Source organism: Moschus berezovskii, chromosome Y, assembly GCF_049115385.1.
Source record: "Moschus berezovskii isolate FMDL1 chromosome Y, NW_MosBer_1.0, whole genome shotgun sequence".
Taxonomy (NCBI): domain Eukaryota; kingdom Metazoa; phylum Chordata; class Mammalia; order Artiodactyla; family Moschidae; genus Moschus; species Moschus berezovskii.
Window position 1 is genome coordinate 36,821,768 of NC_142489.1, and position 15,993 is coordinate 36,837,760.

The window sequence follows — 15,993 nt, forward strand, 5'->3', positions numbered from 1 at the left end:
TCCTCCCTTCCCAGAACAGGACTGAACAACTGAGCCTTAAAAAGTGTCCACCCGCCCCCTAGTATCAGGGTGGAAATTAGACATTGAAGAGACCAGCAAATAGAAGCTAAAACAGAGTGAACCACCTTGGAAACGACAGATAGAGACGTCTAGAGGCTACTCTAAGAATAAGACCAAAAACCAGAGGCAAGAAGCTTAAGCCCGAATCCTGAGAACACCAGAGAACTCCTGACTCCAGGGAACATTAATCGATAGGAGCTCATCAAACGTCTCCGTACCTACACTAAAACCGAGCACCACCCAAGGGTCAACAATTTCCAGAGCAAGACATACGACGCAAATTCTCCAGTAACACAGGAAACTAGCCCTGAGCATCAATATACAGGCTGCCCAAAATCACTCCAAACCCACTGACATCTCATAACTCATTACTGGACACTTCATTGCACTCCAGAGAGAAGAAATCCAGGTCCACCCTTCAGGACACCGACACAAGCTTCCATAACTAGGGAACCTTGACAAGACACCTGTCCAACCCCAACACAGCAAGGAAACTACATAACAAAGAGAACTCCACAAACGGCCAGAAGAGGGAAAGGCCACCCCAAGCAAAGCATTATAAGCAAGATGAAGAGGCAGAGAAATACACAGCAAGTAAAGGAAAAAGATAAATGCCCACCAACACAAACAAAAGAGGACGATATAGGGAATCTACCTGAAAAAGAATTTCGAATTTTGGTGGTGAAATGATGCAAAATCTTGAAAGCAAAATGGAGTTACAGATAAATAACCTGGAGAAACGGATTGAGAAGATGGAAGAAAGGTTTAATAAGGACTTAGAGGAAATAAAAAAGAGTCAATATACAATGAATAATGCAATAGATGAGATCAGAAACACTCTGGAGGGAACAAACAGTAGAATAACAGAGGCAGAAGACAGGATAAGCGAGCTAGAAGATAGAATTGTAGAAATAAATGAAGCAGAGAGAAAAAAAGAAAAACAAATTAAAAGAAATGAGAACAATATTAGAGACCTCTGGGACAATGTTAAACGCTCCAACATTCGAATCATAGAAATCCCAGAAGAAGACAAAAAGAAAGACCATGAGAGAATACTTGAGGAGATAATAGTTGAAAACTTCCCTAAAATAAGGAAAGAAATAATCACCCAAGTCCAAGAAACCCAGAGAGTCCCCAACAGGATAAACCCAAGGCAAAATACTCCAAGACACATATTAATCAAATTAACAAAGATCAAACACAAAGAACAAATATTAAAAGCAGCAAGGGAAAAACAGCAAATAACACACAAGGGGATTCCCATAAGGATAACAACTGATCTTTCAACAAAAACTCTTCAGCCAGGAGGAAATGGCAAGACATACTTAAAGTGATGCAAGAAAATAACCTACAGCCCAGACTACTGTACCCAGCAAGGATCTCATTCAAATATCAAAAGCTTTACAGACAAGCAAAAGCTGAGAGAATTCAGCATCACCAAACCTACTCTCCAACAAATGCTAAAGGATCTTTTCTAGACGGGAAACACAGAAAGGGTGTATAAACTTGAATGCAAAGCAATAAATAAAATGGCTACGGGATCGTACTTATCAATAATTACCTTAAACTTAAATGGGTTGAATGCCCCAACCAAAAGACAAAGGCTGGCTGAATAGATACAAAAACAAGACCCCCATATATGTTATCTGCAAGAGACCCACGTCAAAACGAGGGACACATACAGACTGAAAGTGAAGGGCTGGAAAAAGATATTCCATGCAAATAGAGACAAAAAGAAAGCAGGAGTAGCAATACTCATATCAGATAAAATAGACTTTAAAACAAAGGCTGTGAAAAGAGACAAAGAAGGAAACTACGTAATGATCAAAGGATCAATCCAAGATGAAGATATAACAATTAACAATATTTATGCACCCAACATAGGAGCACCACAATATGTAAGACAATTACTAACAAGTATGAAAGGGGAAATTAACAACAATGCAATAATAGTGGGACACTTTAATACCCCACTTACATCTATGGATAGATCAACTAAACAGAAAATCAACAAGGAAACACAAATTTTAAAAGATACAATTGAGCAGTTAGACCTAATAGATATCTATAGAACATTTCAACTCAAAAAAATGAATTTTACCTTTTTCTCAAGCGCACAAGAAACCTTTTCCAGGATAGATCACATCCTGGGCTATAAAACTAGCCTTGGTAAATTCAAAAAATTTGAAATCATTCCAGGCATCTTTTCTGAAAACAATGCAGTAAGATTAGATCTCAATTACAGGAGAAAAACTATTAAAAATGCCAACATATGGATGCTAAACAACAGGCTGCTGAATAATGAACAAATCAAAGAAGAAATCAAAAGATAAATCAAAATATGCATAGAAATGAATGAAAATGAAAACACAACAACCCCAAACCTCTGGGACACTGTAAAAGCAGTGCTAAGGGGGAATTTCATAGCAATACAGGCACACCTCAAGAAACAAGAAAAAAGTCAACTAAATAACCTAACTCTACATCTAAAGCAACTAGAAAAGGAAGAAATGAAGAACCGCAGGCTCAGTAGAAGGAAAGAAATCGTAAGAATTAGGGCAGAGATAAATACAAAAGAAAGAAAAGAGATCATAGCAAAAATTAACAAAGCCAAAAGCTGGTTCTTTGAGAAGGTAAATAAAATTGACAAACCACTAGCCAGACTCATCAAGAAACAAAGGGAGAAGAACCAAATCAATAAAATTAGAAATGAAAATGGAGAGGTCACAACTGACAACACAGAAATACAAAGGATTATTAGAGAATACTATCAGCAATTATATGGCAATAAAATGAATAACCTGGAGGAAATGGACAAATTCCTAGAAAAGTACAACTTTCTAAAACTGAACCAGGAAGAAATAGAAAATCTTAACAAACCCATCACCAGCACGGTACTAGAGGCTGTATTAAGGATTCTTCCAGCAAACAAAAGCCCACGTCCAGATGGCTTCACAGTCGAATTCTACCAAAAATTTGGAGAAGAGCTAACACCTATTCTACTCAAACTTTTCCAGAAAATTGCTGAGGAAGGGAAACTTCCAAACTCATACTATGAGGCCACCATCACCCTAACCCCAAAACCTGGTAAAGACCCCACAGAAAAAGAAAACTACAGGCCAATATCACTGATGAACATAGATGCAAAAATCCTTAAAAAAAATCTAGCAATCAGAATCCAACAACACATTAAGAAGATCATACATCATGACCAAGTGGGCTTTATCCCAGGAATGCAAGGATTCTTCAAAATACGCAAATCAATCAACGTAATACACCACATTAACAAACTGAAAAATAAAAATCATATGATTATCTCAATAGATGCAGAGAAAGCCTTCGACAAAATTCAACATCCATTTATGATAAAAACCCTCCAGAAAGTGGGAATAGAAGGGACATAGAGTGCCTGATGAACTCTGGACGGAAGTTCGTGACATTGTACAGGAGACAGGGACCAAGACCATCCCCATAGAAAAGAAATGCAAAAGACCGAAATGGCTATCTGAGGAGGCCTTACAAATAGCTGTGAAAAGAAGAGAGGCGAAAAGCAAAGGAGAAAAGGAAAGATATAAGCATCTGAATGCAGAGTTCCAAAGAATAGCAAGGAGAGATAAGAAAGTCTTCCTTAGTGATGAATGCAAAGAAATAGAGGAAAACAACAGAATAGGAAAAACAAGAGACTTCTTCAAGAAAATTAGAGATTCCAAGGGAACATTTCATGCAAAGATGAGCTCGATAAAGGACAGAAATGGTATGGACCTAACAGAAGCAGAAGATATTAAGAAGAGGTGGCAGGAATACACAGAAGAACTGTACAAAAAAGATCTTCACGACCAAGATAGTCACGATAATGTGATCACTGACCTAGAGCCAGACATCTTGGAATGTGAAGTCAAGTGGGCCTTAGAAAGCATCACTACTAGCAAAGCTAGTGGAGGTGATGGAATTCCAGTTGAGCTATTTCAAGTCTTGAAAGTTGATGCTGTGAAAGTGCTGCACTCAATATGCCAGCAGATTTGGAAAACTCAGCGCTGGCCACAGGACTGGAAGAGGTCAGTCTTCATTCCAATCTCAAAGAAAGGCAATGCCAAAGAATGCTCAAACTACCGCACAATTGCACTCATCTCACATGCTAGTAAAGTCATGCTCAAAATTCTCCAAGCCAGGCTTCAGCAGTATGTAAACCGTGAACTCCCAGATGTTCAAGCAGGTTTTAGAAAAGGCAGAGGCACCAGAGATCAAATTGCCAACATCCGCTGGATCATGGAGAAAGCAAGAGAGTTCTAGAAAAACATCTATTTCTGCATCATTGACTATGCCAAAGCCTTTGACTGTGTGGATCACAATAAACTGTGGAACATTCTGAAAGAGATGGGAATCCCAGACCACCTGACCTGCCTCTTGAGAAACCTGTATGCAGGTCAGGAAGCAACAGTTAGAACTGGACATGGAACAACAGACTGGTTCCAAGTAGGAAAAGGTGTACGTCAAGGTTGTATATTGTCACCTTGCTTATTTAACTTCTATGCAGAGTACATCATGAGGAACGCTGGGCTGGAAGAAGCACAAGCTGGAATCAGGATTGCCAGGAGAAATATCAATAACCTCAGATATGCAGATGACACTACCCTTATGGCAGAAAGTGAAGAGGAACTCAGAAGCCTCTTGATGAAAGTGAAAGAGGAGAGTGAAAAGGTTGGCTTGAATCTCAACATTCAGAAAACAAAGATCATGGCATCTGTTCCCACCACTTCATGGGAAATAGATGGAAAAACAGTGGAAACAGTGTCAGTCTTTATTTTTTTGGGATCCAAAATCACTGCAGATGCTGATTGCAGCCATGAAATTAAAAGACGCTTGCTCCTTGGAAGGAAAGATATGACCAAACTTGATAGTATATTAAAAAGCAGAAACATTACTTTGCCAACCAAGGTCCGTCTAGTGAAGGCAATGGTTTTTCCCGTGGTCATGTATGGATGTGAGAGCTGGACTGTGAAGAAAGCTGATCGCCGAAGAATCGATGCTTTTGAACTGTGGTGTTGGAGAAGACTCTTGAGAGTCCCTTATACTGCAAGGAGATCCAACCAGTCCATTCTAAAGGAGATCAATCCTGGGTGTTCATTGGAGGAACTGATGCTAATCTGAAACTGCAATACTTTGGGTACCTCATGCGACGAGTTGACTCATTGGAAAAGACTCTGATGCTGGGAAAGGGTGGGGGCGGGAGGAGAAGGGGACGACGGAGAATGAGATGGCTGGATGGCATCACCGACTCTATGGACATGAGTTTGAGTGTACTCCGGGAGTTGGTGATGGATAGGGAGGCCTGGCGTGCTATGATTCATGAGGTCGCGGAGAGTCAGACACGACTGAGCGCCTGAACTGAACTGACCTCAACATAATAAAGCTATATATGACAAACCCACAGAAAACATTATCCTCAATGGTCAGAAACTGAAAGCATTTCCCCTAAGGAAAAAGACAATGGTGGCCACTCTCCCCACTACTATTCAACATAGTTCTGGAAGTTTTGGCCACAGCAATCAGAGCAGAAAAAGATATAAAAGGAATGCAAATTGGAAAAGAAGAAGTAAAACTGTCACTGTTCGCTGATGACATGATCCTCTACACAGAAAACCTTAGAGACTCTACCAGAAAACTACTAGAGCTAATCAATGATCACAGTAACGTTGCAGGATATAAAATCAACACACAGAAATCCCTTGCATTCCTATACACTAATAATGAGAAAATAGAAAGTGAAATTAAGGAAACTATTCCATTTACTGTTGCAACGAAAACAATTAAATACCTAGGAACATATCTACCTAAGGAAACAAAAGACTTCTACATAGAAAACTATAAAACACTACTGAAAGTATTCAAAGAGGACACTAATAGTGAAATATACCCGTGTTCGTGGATTGGAAGAATAAATATTTTGAAAATGAGTATACTAACCAAAGGAATTTATACATTCAATGCAATCCCTATCAAGCTACCAACGATATTTTTCACAGAACTAGAACAAATAATCTCACAATTTGTATGGAAATACAAAAAACCTCGAATAGCCAAAGCAATCTTGAGGAAGAAAAATGGAACTGGGGGAATTAACCTTCTGGATTTCAGGCTCTACTAAAAAGCCACAGTCATCAAGACAGTATGGTACTGGCATAAAGACAGAAATATAGATCAATGGAACAAAATAGAAAGCCCAGAGATAAACCCACGCACCTATGGACACCTTATCTTTGACAAAGGAGACAAGAATATAAAATGGAGAAAAGACAGTCTCTTTAACAAGTGGTGCTGGGAAAACTGGTCAGCCACTTGTAAAAGAATGAAACTAGAACACTTCCTAACACCATACACCAAAATAAACTCAAAATGGATTAGAGAGCTAAATGTAAGACCAGAAACTGTAAAACTCCTAGAGGAGAACGTAGACAAAACACTCTGCGACATAAATCACAGCAGGATCCTCCATGACCCACCTCCAGAATATTGGAAATAAAAGCAAAAATAAACAAATGGGACATAATTAAAATCAAAAGCTTCTGCACAGCAAAGGAAACTATAAGCAAGGTGAAAAGACAGCCTTCAGAATGGGAGAAAATAATGGAAAATGAAGCAACTGATAAAGGATTAATCTCCAAATATACTAGCAGCTCCTGCAGCTCAATTCCAGAAAAATAAATGACCCAATCAAGAAATGGGCCAGAGAACTAAACATACATTTCTCCAAAGAAGACATAAAGATCACGAACTAACACATGAAACAATGCTCAACATCCCTCATAATCAGAGAAATGCACATCAAAACCACAATGAGATACCATTTCACATCACTTAGATTGGCTGCTATCCAAAAGTCTACAAGCAATATATGCTGAAGAGGGTGTGGAGAAAAGGGAACCCTCTTACACTGTTGGTGGAAATGCAAACTAGCACAGCCACTATGGAGAACAGTGTGGAGATTCCTCAAAAACTGTAAATAGAACTGCCCTATGATCCAGCAATCTCACTCCTGGGCATACACACCGAAGAAACCAGAATTGAAAGAGACACATGTACTCCAATGTTCATTGCAGTACTGTTTATAATAGCCAGGACATGGAAGCAACCTAGATATCCATTTGCAGACGAATGGATAAGAAAGCTTTGGTACATATACACAATGGAGTATTATTCAGCCATTGAAAAGAATACATTTAAATCAGTTCTAATGAGGTAGATGAAACTGGAGTCTATTATACAGAGTGAAGTAAGCCAGAAAGAAAAACACCAGTACATATACTAACACATATATATGGAATTTAGAAAGATGCAGATGATAACCCTGTATATGAGACAGCAAAAGAGACACAGATTTATCGAACAGTCTTTGGGACTCTGTGGGAGAGGGTGAGGGTGGGATGATTTGGAAGAATGGCATTGAAATTCGTATGTTGTCATATGTGAAACGAATCACTAGTTCAGGGTCGATGCATGGTATAGGATGCTCGGGGATGGCATGCGGGGATGACCCAGAGGGAGGATAAAGGGAGGAGAGAGGTGGGAGGGGGGTTCAGGAGGGGGAACTTATGTAAACTTGGGGCGAATTCATGTCAATATATGGCAAAACCAACCAATATAATATTGTAAAATTAAAAAAAGCAAAGAAAAAAAAAAGCACATACTGTGAAGCATGGGGAATTATACCCATTATCTTGCAACAATCTATAATGAAATATAATCTACCAAAATACTGAATCACTTTGCTGTATACCTGAAGCTAATAAAACACTATAAATCAAATAATCTTCATTAAAAACTAAAAAAAAAATAAAAATAAATAAAAAAAATAAAAATATACATTCAACATTTTCGGCTCAATTCTAGAAAAATAAACGACACATTCAAAAAGTGGGCCAAAGTGCTAAACAGATTGTTCTCCAAAGAAGACATTCAGTTCAGTTGATTTCAGTTCAGTCGCTCAGTCGTGTCTGACTCTCCGCGACCCCATGAATTACAGCACGCCAGGCCTCCCTGTCCATCACCAACTCCCGGAGTACACTCAAACTCATGTCCACAGAGTCGGTGATGACATCCAGCCATCTCATACTCCGTCGTCCCCTTCTCCTCCCGCCCCCAACCTTTCCCAGCATCAGAGTCTTTTCCAGTGAGTCAACTCGTCGCATGAGGTAGCCAAAGTATTGCAGTTTCAGCTTTAGCATCAGTCCCTCCAATGAACATCCAGGATTAATCTCCTTTAGAATGAACTGGTTGGATCTCCTTGCAGTATAAGGGACTCTCAAGAGTCTTCTCCAACACCACAGTTCAGAAGCATCGATTCTTCGGCGATCAGCATTCTTCACAGTCCAACTCTCACATCCATACATGACCATGGGAAAAATCATTACCTTGACTAGACGGACCTTGGTTGGCAAAGTAATGTCTCTGCTTTTTAATATACTATCAAGGTTAGTCATAACTTTCCTTCCAAGGAGCAAGCGTCTTTTAATTTCATGGCTGCAATCAGCATCTGCAGTGATTTTGGAGTCCAAAAAATAAAGTCTGACACTGTTACCACTGTTTTTCCATCTATTTCCCATGAAGTGGTGGGACCAGATGCCATGATCTTTGTTTTCTGAATGTTGAGCTTCAAGCCAACCTTTTCACTCTCCTCTTTCACTTTCATCAAAATGCTTTTGAATTCCTCTTCACTTTCTGCCATACAGGTAGTGTCCCCTGCATATCTGAGGAAGACATTACAAACAGCTAAAAAAAACATGAAAAGATACTCAGTATACCTCATTACCGGAGAAATGCAAATCTAAACCACAATGAGGTACCATCTCACACCAGTCACAATGCCTGCTGTCAAAAAGTCTACAAACGATAAATGCTGGAGAGGGTACAGAGAAAGGGAACCCTCTTACACTTTTGGGAGGGAATTCAAACTAGTATAACCAGTATGGAGAATGGTGTGGTGATTCCTTAAAACCCTGGAAATAGACCTGCCATACGACTCAGCAATCCCACCGCTGGCATAATACACACCGAGGAAATCAGAATTGAAAGAGACATGTTCACCCCAATGTTCAATGCAGCACTGTTTACAATAGCTAGGATATGGAAACAACCTAGATGTCCATCGGTACATGAATGGGTAAGGAAACATGGTACATATACACAATGGAATATTATTCAGCTGTTAAAAACTTTTGAATCAGGTCTAATGAGGTGGATGAAACCAGAACCTATTATACAGTGAAGTAAGTCAGAATGAAAAACACCACTAAAGTATCAGTTCAGTTCAGTTCAGTTCAGTCGCTTAGTCTTGTCCGACTCTTTGCGACCCCATGAACCACAGCACGCCAGGCCTCCCTGTCCATCACCAACTCCCGGAGTTCACTCAAACCCATGTCCATCGAGTCGGTGATGCCATCCAGCCATCTCATTCTCTGTCATCCCCGTCTCTTCCTACCCCCAATCCCTCCCAGCATCAGACTCTTTTCCAGTGAGTCAACTCGTCACATGAAGTGGCCAAAGTATTGGAGTTTCAGCTTTAGCATAAGTCCTTCCAATGATCATCCAGGATTGATCTCTTTTAGAATGGACTGGTTGGATTTCCTTGCAGTCCAAGGGAGTCTCAAGAGTCTTCTCCATCAGCACAGTTCAAAAGCATCAATTCCTCGGTGATCAGCTTTCTTCATAGTCCAACTCTCACATCCATACATGACCACAGGAAAAACCATAGCCATGAATAGAAGGACCTTGGTTGGCAAAGCAATGTCTCTGCTTTTCGTTCCGTTCCGTTCCGTTCAGTCGCTCAGTCGTGTCCGACTCTTTGCGACCCCGTGGACTGTAGCCTACCAGGCTTCTCTGTCCATGGGATTCTCCAGGCAAGAATACTGGAGTAGGTTACCATTTCCTTCTCCAGGGGATCTTCCCGACCCAGGGATTGAACCCGGGTCTCCCGCATTGGAGGCAGACACTTTAACCTCTGAGTCACCAGGGAAGCCTCTCTGCTTTTCATGACAGTATATTAATGCCTATAAATGGAATTTAGAAAGGTGATAACAATGACACTATGTGTGAGACACGAAAAGGAACTCATAGGTAAAGGACAGACTTTTGGATTCTGAGGGAGAGGATCACATTGAAACATGGATATTACCAAATGTGAAACAGCTTTCCAGTCTGTTTGATTCATGAGACATGGTTCCCTGCGCCGGTGCACTGGGACAACGCTTGTGGGTGGGATGGGGAGGAAGGTGGGGGGGGGGTTAGGATGTGGGACACATGTGCACCCACGGCAGATTTACGTGAATGTATGGACATAAGCACTACAATATTGTAAAACAATTAGCATCCACTTAAATGAATTAATTAAAACAGAACAAAATAAAATTTAATGGTACACCAGAGAGGAACCGCTTCTGACAGCTAGGCTTTCCCAGGAGGAGGGGAAGGAGAGAAGAGCCAAGGTAATCTCAGACTCAATGAGCGACAGGAGGCCGTAGGTTGGCAGGACCTGGGGAATACTGATACTGACAAAGGTGCTTAATTCACCCTGCCTGCATCAGGATCACCTAGGATTCACATGTTATACCTACAGATGCTTTGAGTGAGATTTGGACACAGGAAGTCCCCAAGACCCCCAACTCAGACTGTCATTATCTACCTTTATGATCCGAATCCAAGCTCGGCAGCCAACCTGCATAAGCCTAGCTTCCCCATTTGGGAAAGGAGAATGTCCCAGACTCTACAAGTCTGGGACTTCAGGGACCACCTCCTGTTTCCCTCAAAACCTGTTTTCTTATCAGGTACCATTATGGTAGGGCTTTCCTCCCAGGGGTAGTACTGCAGGGGATCGACCAACAGTCATCAGAGATATACTGCTGGCAACATGAACAAGGTCAGAACACGTCTGAAGAGGCCCCAAACCCTCTCATGTGTAGACAAGAACTCCAATATCCATCTCCAATTCTGCAGAAGGCCCAGAGGGATACCACCTCTGCAATCCTGATCAATCCTGGTCAGTTGTGGTTTGACAACCAATTTAGGAAGTAAAGGCTGCTGGTGTCCAGACTGAGGCTAGGAGCTCCCCATCCATAATCCCAGAAAAAGTGGACTGGAGTGAAATGATATACCCTATACCCTGGGAGTGGACAAGTGGGACAGGAAGGATCACACAGGAGGAGCATCCACTCTTTCCAACACCCACCCACAATGACTGGGAGCCACATCATACCAGTGATGTCATGGTAGTTCTCCTTCATGATGACTGCATTCAAGAAGTAAAGGCTGTCACAAAAGGAAAATATCAGGTTGCAGTTGGACTGGGGATGGACTAGTTCCTGCATATGCCAGGACCAGGAGGAGGGAAAAGGTGCAAGCTTCTAGGGTCCTCGGATTGCATGCCAGGAAGGCATCAAAGCATTCTGCTTCTCTTTTCCAAACACTCACACTGCACATGCACAGATAATATGATACTTCCCTTCCCCCACCTTCCCTGCCCAGCATCCTCATCCACCTGTCTTCAGCCTTCCTCATTCACCTTCAAATTAATCATGTCCATAAGGAAGTCTTTATCTTGGTCACTGATCATGAGATACATCTGGGGGAAGTTCATAAACTGCCTTAGGTCAAGGAACAAGTACAAGTACAAAAGCAAGTACAGTGGAACAGGCATCGTCAAAGGATCTGGGAATCCCTTCTTGCTAGACCGCGCCACTGACATCTCCATACCCTGGCATACCATCAAATATGCTCATAGTTCTATGTTCCCCATGGTCCTCCAGGCCCCTTCTCTACATCCACTGAGGGAGGGTCTGTGTCTTACGGTTTCTGATCTGCCTGGTCTTTGTATGTGCTGCGTAGTGGCATGCCACTGCTTAAAACATCAGTGTCTGCAGTCCCTGTAGCATGCCTTGTCTGCAGGCAAGTGTATCCTCTGTGTTTGTGCACACACGTGTGTGTGTGTGAGTTAGTGTGTTTAGCAAGAGATCCCTAGGACTCTCAACTTCTCCCTGTCTTCACCATAGGGCATTCGAATATGTCTGGAGTGGTGTGGTCCTAACTAGGGAGGAAAAGAGTGTCTCCTTTCTGCTCCACCTTAGGTGAGTGGACAATGTCCTACTTTTACACTGCACTAGCTGGAACAAATACAGGGGCTCTAAATGACCAGGATGGGTTATTGGACTCCGAATGTCTCTGCTGCTTTCCCAGATAATCTACAATTACAATAATAAGGCTTTGAGAATGATGTTATGGCATACTGTCTCTGGTCACACAGAGTTCCAGCTCCAGGGGACCACTTCCATTCAGATGCAGGCCAAAAGGAGTCACCCAGAGTCATGGATCAGACACACACAAGTGGAGATCTGGCCTGGCTTTGCTGGCACTTGACTTTGGAGCACACCACTCCTCCCAGCCCCCACTTCCCTCTACCCCATATGTTTGCCTGTGCCCTCACACACATTCCTCCTCCTGCTCCTGCTCCTTCTCTCCTCCTGAACAACCGACCCTAAGAAGCAGTAGTAAGGATATGACTTTGCCAAAGGAGCCAGGAATGCCCTGGATGATGCCACTTCTCCGAAACAAGCGACCCTTTTCCTCTGAAGGTTCTTAGACCTGAGCGGAAAGTAGGCCCTGCGGTAATTTTCACCCCCACAGCTCAGCTCTACCTGTGGGAAAGCCAATGCTTCCAGCACCCGAAGTGGGGGCAGAGTGGGCTAATTCCTCGGGACTCCATGTCTTGGGTGTTCCTGGTCCTGTTCCTCTGGGTATTCCTCACACTCTTGAAAGGACAGCAGCTCCTGTTCCTTCACAACCGACACCAGCTTCACCTCCTCCATGATGTCTTCCACCAGCGGTTGGAGGTCTTGGACGGAACCCTGCCATCTCTCCTTCCTGCAAAGTTTTGCCTTCCTCCACCACCTCCAACCTGAAGAGAGTCCACTCCTTGCCTGGTGTCCCCTACCCCCACTCCCTGTAACGTCCCTGATGGCCCCCCCGAGCCAGCAGTTCGCCTGGCCCATGCAGCCTGAAAACCAGTCTCAAAAGTAAGAAGATTAAAACTCCCAGGGGCACTCCACACTTCTTCTGGTCTTCCTCTCATTGTGGCCCTGGCCATGTTTCAGGTTTGTGAGAGAGGTGGGCCTGGAATCAAAGCAACTGGCTGGCACAGCGGACCCACTGGCTTCAGTCACTCCCCACCAATTGATTACTTGCCAACACTACCAGAAGGGAAGGTGAGGCACACAGGCAGATCCTTGTGTCATCACCCGTGCATAGTATGTTGGTGGGAAGGCTCTTGCTTCTACACGCTGACCTTCCAAACACTTCCAGAATCAATCAAATGGAGTCTAAAGGCATTTCCTCAGGGGTACTCTGGCCACAGTGAGCCAGAAGCCCATCTCTGATCAACACAAGCATACCCTACATGGAAGCTGTTTTCATGAGCAACAGTGTCAAAGTGCAAATAGGGGAGGCAGGTGTTTCAGTAGCTGAAGACCCAGTGGTTCTTATGAAATATAGAGATTTCCATATTTCTTACAGGAAAATCTCATTTCTGATCTTCAACTGTGAAATATAGAGAAGCCCTACTTCCATGAAAGAGAATTAACCAAGATTTTGACACAGGAAATTCACAGAATTCCGTATTTCAGGGTGAAAATTGGTTCTCTTGATATATGCTTGAGAAATACCAAGAATTCCATATCTCTTGAAGAAAGAGTGATGGCCAGACTTTCTCTGTAAAATAGAGATGATTTCAATTCCCTAACGATTCTCTGTATCTTAAGAAAACCAATGCCAAGGTTTTCATATGTGAAATATAGATAATTCCATATTTCATTTAAGAAAATCACCACCCAGATTTTCGTATATGATATATAGGGAACTGTACACTTTGGGTAAGAAAAATAGCATGATACAGGTTGTTCGGGGGTGGTGGACTGGGATGACAGAGAGGGATGACTTGGGGAGGGATGTAGGAGAGGGTTCAAGATGGGGAACACATGTAGACCCAGGACAGATTCATGTCATTGTATGGCAAAATCAATACAGTAATATAAAAGGAACTTGTGGTCATGTATGAATGTGAGAGTTGGACTGTGAAGAAAGCTGATCGTCGAAGAATTGATGCTTTTGAACTGTGGTGCTGGAGAAGACTTTCGAGAGTACCTTGGACTGAAAGGAGATCCAAAATGTCTATTCTAAAGAAGATCAATCCTGGGTGTTCATTGGAAGGACTGAGGCTAAAGCTGAAACTGCAATACTTTGGCCACCTTATGCGAGGAGTTGACTCACTGGAAAAGACTCTGATGCTGGGAGGCACTGGGGGAAGGAGAAGACAGGGACGACAGAGAAAGAGATGGCTGGATAGCATCACCGACTCGATGGACGTGAGTTTGTGTGAATTCCGGGAATTGCTGATGGACAGGGAGGCTTGGTGTGCTGTGATTCATGGGGTCGCAAGGTGGGACATGACTGAACGACTGAACTGAACTGACTAAAATTAAAAATGAAAATAAAAAATAAAGAATATGATAAAACATGTATAAAAAAGAGAGAAAAACAAAGCCAAGTTATTCATATGTGAAATATAATTAATGCCATGTTTCATCTAAGAAAATTACCACCCGGATTTTCATATATGATATATAGAGAAATCCATGTTTCAGGTAAGAAAAGTAGCATCCGGATGCTTATAATGTGAAATGCCAGAAAATTCACTGTATTTTATACTAAAATCAGCATCAAGATTTTCATATGTAACATATACAGTTTGATATTTAATCAAGTAAAATTGTCACCATTATTTTTTTCAGATGTGAAATGTACAGAATTCCGTATTTTACGTAGGACTATGCCTGCACTGATTTTGGTGTCTGAAATGTACAGAATCCTACATTTCATGTGGAAATGGTTTTTCATATGTGATGTACATAAATTTCAGTCTTCATCTAGGAAAATTTCAACAGATATTTTTGTATGTGATATAGACAGTATGTTATACATCATGTAGATAATGTGTGGACATATTTCAAATGTGAAATATAGAGTATTCCATATTGCACTCAGGTAAATCTGCTTGCAGATCTAAATTGTGGGATATAGAGTATTCCATATATCAGCTAGAGATAGCTACACCTAAATGGTGAAATATGAAATATAAAGAATATCATATTTCATGTAGGAAAGTATGTGCCTTGATTTTATACGTGAGATTTAGAGGATTGCAAAATGCACATGAGACTATCTGCACCCATATTTTCCTGAATGAATTACAGAGATTCCTTATTCCATGTGAGAAATCTTTCGCTCAAATTTTCAAATGAGAAATAGGGATGATTCCATATTTCATGCAGGGAAAATGACATCCACTTTTTCGTATGTGAAATATACAGATTTCCATAGTGCATGTGGGAAATCCAAAATCTAGAAATCCAATTGTTACTATAGCAACGTACATATTTTCATGTAGAAATATGGCACCCAGATTTTCAGGTATGAAACATAGTTGATTACATATTACTTTTTTTTAATGCTTTATCTATTTTTTTAAATATAAAGTAATCAGGCTCTAATTAAATTAACTGAAATAAAATTAAATAAATATTACGTATTTCATGTTTGAAATCTTCACATGGACTTTTATAAGAGCAATCCAGAGAAATGTAAATTTCAATAGGGAAATCAGGGACCAGACAGTGATACAAGAAATAAGTTGATCATATATTTGATTGCTTGTCCCAGATCTTAATTTCTGAATCACAGACAATTCCAGTTTTATGTGTGAAAATTCTCAGGAACGTTTTCAAATATTAATAACAGAGGCTCTCTATTCATATGAGCAAATCTATCCTCATATTTTCAAAAATGAAATATACTGAATTCCATATTTCATGTTGGAAGAACTTACGGTGGAATATA